This window comes from Schistocerca serialis, chromosome 3 (genome assembly GCF_023864345.2).
Source record: "Schistocerca serialis cubense isolate TAMUIC-IGC-003099 chromosome 3, iqSchSeri2.2, whole genome shotgun sequence".
Taxonomy (NCBI): domain Eukaryota; kingdom Metazoa; phylum Arthropoda; class Insecta; order Orthoptera; family Acrididae; genus Schistocerca; species Schistocerca serialis.
Genome location: NC_064640.1, coordinates 899,664,713 through 899,672,170, shown reverse-complemented (window position 1 = coordinate 899,672,170; position 7,458 = coordinate 899,664,713).

Here is a 7,458-nt window from a genome sequence, read left to right as displayed (position 1 = left end):
CGTGAGTCGTGGGTCGAACTTGGCGGCGACACGATGCATTCCAAGATGCTGTGTCAGGATTTCAAGACATGATCCAACTGAAATTTTATATTCTTATGCAGTCTCTCGGACAGCCATTCTTCGACTGGCACGCACAATTTCGTTGAAATTCCTTACATGAGCGTCGAAGGACATCCTGAATGAGGGTCATCTTTAACTTCCCTTCGGCCATTTTTAAACCGTGCGATCCATTCGTAACAACGAGTACGGCTTAAGCAATCATCACCGTAAGTATCCTGCATCATTAGGTGTGTCTCTGTAAAGGTTTTCTTGAGTTTCACGTAAAATTTAATGCAGACGCGTTGCTCCTCTAAGTCCGTCATCTCGAAATTCGCAAACTGTGCGACACAACGGTCTTCCTAATACAACACTGAACAATAAGAAAGAGTCATACAACAATGAAACTTCCAGCAGTTACAGATTAAACACAGGCGTGTGCAAGGATGCCAACCGCATTTTGCTCCAACTCACCATTGCCAGTAAATTAAGAACGTTCCGAAATTTTTTGAAGAGACCTCCTATACCTACTAACGGTGTATACGTTGAGATAGTTACAATGACATCCGACATCGTCTTCTGGGTGGGATCACTTTTTTGTCAGATAGTGTATATCCCAATGGTAAATTCCCGGATATGGGTTCCCTGACAAAATTTTATTTACAAGTCCCCTCTACAACCCCTGTAACCCAATATAATTTTCTAGATCCTGGGATGTTTCATACTGCTTATGTGAGCTTGGAAAAGAGAATCGAGATCAACACCCACATAAACAGCATAAAATAATGAGTAGACAAATACAATTAAACCGGCAATCGCGTTCTGTCACTCATCTTTTGTTTCCAACGAAAGCGCTGTTACACTATACTATCTGACTAGGCACAAGCGTGTTGATCACAAAACATATTATATCTTACTAAGACTCAGAAACAGAAAAGTGAGACTAGAACATTATGAGAACAATATGTTATTAAGTGCCATTAGGTAGTACACAGTTCTTCGATTGGCTAATCTGTAGCCTGATAATTTTTCTGGTATAATGTGCAGACATTTGTCACATGACTATCACCACTGTATCGAACTACACACCATTCGAAACTACACTCATCTAGACTAACAGTAATTAATATTTTTCACTTCTATTGATATTTAACCATTTAAACCGCCTAGAACCTTAACTGAGGTTTAAGTTACCTCTGCTCGTTTGCTCTGATACTTTGTGGCCTTAGCTCTGTCTGACAACTGTTTTCCAAGATAACACGTGAGGAAAGCGAATTTTGTCCCCGAATTACATTCACATCTGTGTTATCTTGTCCATGATACTAAGATCTTGTCAACTACAGAATCCAAATGCTTCACATGTTTCTCTAGGAAACAGCGCTGACGCACTCACATTAATATTTCCTTAGTTGCCGACCGTCAAATCAGATGTGGGACTACTCAGCAGCTAGTGTCTATATGAAAGCTTTAGCTGGTCCGGAGGTGTTTAACTCACTGTATTTCCTTATGCGAAAGTATAATGTCGTGTGACATTGTCGGCTTGGATATCCTACGGGGTGGGTTTAGCTGCCTGGCGGAGAAGGTGTCCTTCTTGTGGGGTCTTGCCCACTCGTCGCTAATAGGGCGCCTATGGGATGCAGCGTTCTCGGAATGCTATACAACAATTCAAACAAATAACATTAGTAGTTTTAATTCTATAAAGCAATTGACAATACTTAATTTTGGAGATTTACAAGCAGTAGTCCCAAACGATGGGCGACAGGCAATATAGTTTAGAGTCCTTAATATGAGGACTGTTCAGGCAAGTTGACACACGTCACTGATAACTAACGTCCGCGATCCGGTGTCGATCTGAGCGACCGAGGCTAGAAGTAGCGGCGTTTATATTATCTTCTTCCAGATGTCGCTCTTGGCGCGGCGCGATTCAATTCCGCTCACCGTTGGCCGACGTTTCCTCACTGCTTTCTCTGCTGTTGCATTCCTCATCTTCGTTCCGGCGCTTGTGATTACACCAGAACACTTCCCCCTTCTGCATTGGCCCCTTTCCTTGAGGATACGTGACCGTTGTGCTGTACGTGTAATTGTAGGATGGAGACGAGTGATGATGTGAGAAGCAGAGGCTGAACCCCGTGCTTGCAAATAGCCTTTTGCTCTCAAATAACCCCCAAGGCGGCCAGAAAGCTTTACGTCCCCTTCCAGCGGACGATCACCATCAACAATGTCATATGTCCTCACTTCATGAGATGCTGGAAAGAGCTTTGGAGTCTAATTGAGGACTGGTGATCGGGAACTTCACGCCACCACCTCTTCTCCCCTTGCCTGTCAAGTACTGCAGAGAAGGGATTCTAAACGAGAAAGGAATGACAGGGAAAAAAATAAGACTAACTGAGAAAGTCAATACGACGATGAAAATGACGCAGCAAAGTATCAGAAATTAAAAATGACATTTAAAACTATTAACTGAATAAAAATAATTAAGTCTATTCATTAGATTTAGAAAGACATCCATAGATCTTTCTAAACATTCTTCAAAAAAAAATACAAAAAAGGCCTGTAGATGTCTTTATTAAGAAGGCGTTGCAGCAATAAACATATGAGCATCCGCAAACGAGGAAAAAAACTGAAAGTAAACTAAGAGGTGTGACGCCGTTAACGAAGAGGAAAGAGCGGAGGGGGTACCGTGGCAAGACTTGCAGGTATCCGCCTGCTTGGCAGATGGGGCGTGGAGGCAGAAGAGTCGGGGGCCAACATCTGAGGCCTGGCCGCGGTATCCCCGGCACCACCACCGGGCGGAAGCCACTAAAGGACGGCGGAAGCCAAGAAGGACATCACAGTAGAATTGAAGAAATGTCTGGCTGGCACTGGTTTAGTGCATAAGAGAAAGGGTTGCGTGCCCATGCGCCTACCCTGCTCTGAAGTGCTATATACACGGTGATTTTTTCCACAGTATACAAAATCTAGGAATAGATCTATGAGAGAATATGGAACAAAAAAGGTCTAATGACTTATGTCCGGAAATGTATGGTTTCCGTGCTAAAGACCTTTGTTCCATCATACATTGTTAAAGGGACTGAAGTCTAATACGCGCTGTACCATGCAGTTACTGTTACATTATGCATGGTTCCCTCCTGGAGGGTGGCACTGTTCCTCATAATCTATGTAATCAAAAGTATCCGGACACCTGACTGAAAATGACTTACAAATTCGTGGAGCTCTCCATCGGTAATGCTGCAATTCAATATGGTGTTGGCCTACTTACTCTTAGCCTCGATGACAGCTTCCACTCTCGCAGGCATACGTTCAATCAGGTGCTGGAAGGTTTCGTGCGGAATGGCACCCCATTCTTCACGGAGTGCTGCACTGACGAGAGGTATCTATGACGGTCGGTGAGGCCTGCCACGAAGTCGGCGTTCCAAAATATCCCAAAGGTGTTCTATAGGATTTAGATCAGGACTCGATGCAGGCCTGTCCATCACAGAGATGTTACTGTCGTATAACCACTCCGCCACAGGCCGTACATTATGAACAGGTGCTTGATCATGTTGAAAGATGCAGTCGCCATCCGCGAATTGCTCTTCAACAGTGGCAAGCAAGAAGGTGCTTAAAACATCTATGTAAGCCTGTGCTGTGATAGTGACACCCAAAAAAACAAGTGGTTCATGCCTCCTCCATGAAAAACACTACCACACCGTAACACCACCGACTCCGAATTTTACTGTTGGCACTACACACACTAGCAGATAACTTTCACCGGGAATTCGCCATACCCACACACTGTCATCGGATCGCCACATTATGTACCGTGATTCGTCACCATACACAACGTTCTTCCACCGTTCAGTCGTCCAATGTTTACGCTTCTTACACCAAGCGAGGCGTCGTTTGGCATTTACTGGCGTGATGTGTGGCTTATGAGCAGCTGCTCGACCATGATATCCAAATTTTCTCACCTCCTGCCTAATTGTTATAGTGCTTGCAGTGGATCCTGATGTGGTTTGGAGTTCCTTTGTGAAAGTCTGGATAGATGTCTGCATATTACACATTACGGCCCTCTTCAGCTGTCAACGGTCTCTGTCAGTCAACAGACGAGGTCGGCCTGTACGCTTTTGTGCTGTACGTGACCCTTCACGTTTCCACTTCACTATCACATCGGAAACAGTGGAGCTAGGGCTGTTTAGGAGTGGGAAAATCTCGCGTACAGACATATGACACAAGTGACACCCAATCACCTGTCCACGTTCGAAATCTGAGTTCCGCGGAGTACCCCAATCTAGTCTCCCACGATGTCTACTGACTACTGAGGTCTCTGATACGGAGTACCTGCAAGTAGATGGCAGTACAATGTACCTAATATGAAAAACGGATGTTAGGTGTCCGGATACTTATTTTCACATAGTGTACGCCATGCCCTAGCGCTCTTTCCTAGTATGGTAATTGATAATGTTGTGTCCGATTTACTTCTCTTGCTGACTTACCTTGTAATGGATGTGATACAGCGTAGTATACAATGGTTCCGTATTCGAATCGAGAACTTGCCGAGATAGTATTTACTTGCGGACAGGCAAATGGCAATGGGGGGCGAGCAGCGAGATTGTATCAGAAGACCTACCCCGCTGTCAACAACCACAGCATTCAATATTTGCAAGAGTGTTTCGTCGTTTGTCTGAGACAGGTTCGTTTCAGGAAGCAGGAAACCATGAAGGACGTACCCGAAATGTTCGGATACCAACTTGGAGGAAATTGTGATTAACACCAAGGAATGCGACCGCCGAGTCGGTACCAGGCAGTTGCCCCGTCAGTACAGGATAAGCCAGACGACAGCGTGGAAATTCTCCATGACAGTTGTTACTACCTTTTCGCTTACAGAGTGTTCAGGGCTTACTAGCGACAGACTTACCACATCTGAAGCAATTTTGTCACTGGTTTTATCGGCAGCAACCATGATTTCGGGATTTGTGTCATCCATCCTATTCACAGAGGCCACATTTACGCGGCGTGGTATCTTCGACTTTCGTAACAGGCATTTGTGGCATAGTATCCAAAACCTCCATGGTATGGTGACAGCGAATCATCAGCATAGGTGCAGCCGGAACGTGTGGGTCGGGTTAATTGGCGACCGTATTTTGGGACCAGTCTTCCTTCCAGGTCGCCTAACAGGCCGGAAATATGGGCGTGTCTTGCCGTCCCTGCTGGAAGAAGTGCCATAGATGATTTGAAGGGTAATGAGGGTGCTACATAATGGTTCTCCAGCCCACTTCGCCATTAACGTCCGGACGCATCTTAATCTTGTCTTCCCTGGTCGATGGATCGGATGAGGGTTCAAGTCACATGGCCTCCTCTTTCACCGGCTGTCAACCCGCGCGATTTCAGGTTATGGGACCATCTCAAAAGTATCGCGCATGAAGAGCCCGTCGCAGATGTGGAGACACTGGAACAGCGTATTCATGCTGCATTTGAAACTGTTCGGATGCAGCCTGGACATTGTGATCGTGTGAGACAGAACTTGCTTCAGCGCGCACACGTATGCCTTGAGGAGCACGGAAACCATTTTCAACACATGCTGTAACTGTAGCTGCGTGGTACAGCGCCTATTAGACCACAGTCACTGTAATAATGTAATACTGAATAAATGGTCTCTAGCATGGAAACCATGCATTTCCGCAGGCCGGAGTGGTCGAGCGGTTCTATGCGCTACAGTCTGGAACCGTGCGATCGCTACGGCGGCAGGTTCGAATCCGGCCTCGGGCATGGATGTGTGATGTCCTTAGGTTAGTTAGGTTTAAGTAGTTGTAAGTTCTAGGGGACTGATGACCTCAGACGTTAAGTCCCATAGTGCTCAGAGCCATTTGCACCAAGCATTTCCGGACGCAAGTTCATTAGACCTCTCTTGCTCCGCATCCTCTCATCGATCAATCCCTGGAGTTTGTACACTGTGAAAAAAATCACCCTGTAGAAACGTAGCACAGGGAGTCTCAGGCGTAAGCAGAGGAGCTGGTGCAGACCGCGCGTGGCACCATCCAGCTGAGCGGGGTGACGTAAAGATCGTGCGGTGGTAATTGGCGAGGAAGGTGAGGTATCACAGTCGGCGCTACATTTCATTGTCGGCGGTTCGTGAATACTGCCAGAAGTCAAGGCGTGATTTATCGCCGTCATTATGCAGGTAAGTAATCGTCCTTCCCTTGACCCGTACAACAGCGTGACTTTTGATGGCGGGGATATGAGTGTCCTCAGCATGGATGAAAGTCTGTGCATCAATCGAATCCGACGGAACGCGGAGTTAGCAGGCACCGAACTGTCGACCCAGTTTACAGAAGTCATTGGTGGCAGCACAAATCAGGTGGCAGTCATCATTTTCCACGAGGTGGTGCCCGACAATCCGATTGCGTGAAGACACTGATTTGTGGCGCATTTTGTTCATACAACATGATAACATGTTAGAGGGAAATAAAGGCTGGTGGACATGGCGCCAAACCGTGGACCACCTCGTCGATGGATGCCTAAGTTCTACATTGTTGTTGACGGATGTGCAGCACAGTAGTGGAGTGCAGAAATCTTTGGTTCGAGGAAGGCGCGTGTTAGATGAGTGATTGAGAGCGTTACTGAAGTCGACGATGAAATCAGAAATGTATGCCACATAGGGCGTGATGTGTCCTACTGATACCGGCGGTGATACGTCCATGAGGATGTGCAGCAAGCCGCACGTGAGGGAAGCGCCCTGTACCTAAACTTGTGCATGGTGGTCACGTACATATACACTGCTCGGAGTGGCACATTGGCAAGACCGAGGCTCCCCGCTGTCATGGGGAGGGTGAGCGTTTCGTAACGCACCTTAAAGACCGTACCGGCTGTAAGAAAGGCGATCTGGATGCTGCGTCCAATATCTGACGGCAGTTTGATGTGGACCATCTTGGAAGTCATATGTTGATTGAGGCATTCGATACTTTATAAGAATCTGGTTGGAGGAGGAGATTTTGTCGCATTGCCATGCGGATAAATTAAAAAGTACGCTGAAAATTAGTGGCAGTGGAGCGGCGCACCATCAGGGTGAAAATAATACCAAGGTATCATAGGTTCTGCACGCACTGGAGGGGTGCTAAGTCGTCGTGTGAAAGGCCGCGTCCAATGGACATCGCCGAGGCTTTAACGACACGCATGGTACTGCCTGCAGCAGCTCCGTACATTGCTATCAAGTCGGATATTATCTGCGTTTTGATCGGCGAGCGGACTAAGAGGAGAAGCACGTCCGTATACGATCGAGCCGTGAGACCAGAAAGGTACCCCGGCTAAGGAGATGGGTACTCGCTCTATCCACCACAGAGAGAGTACTTGCTCTCGATATACTGCATTATTTTCCAATCCTTATAACACATTCCGATCAAATAGGATCTTTTGTAACACTTTAAATTTGGTGTACATTTATGA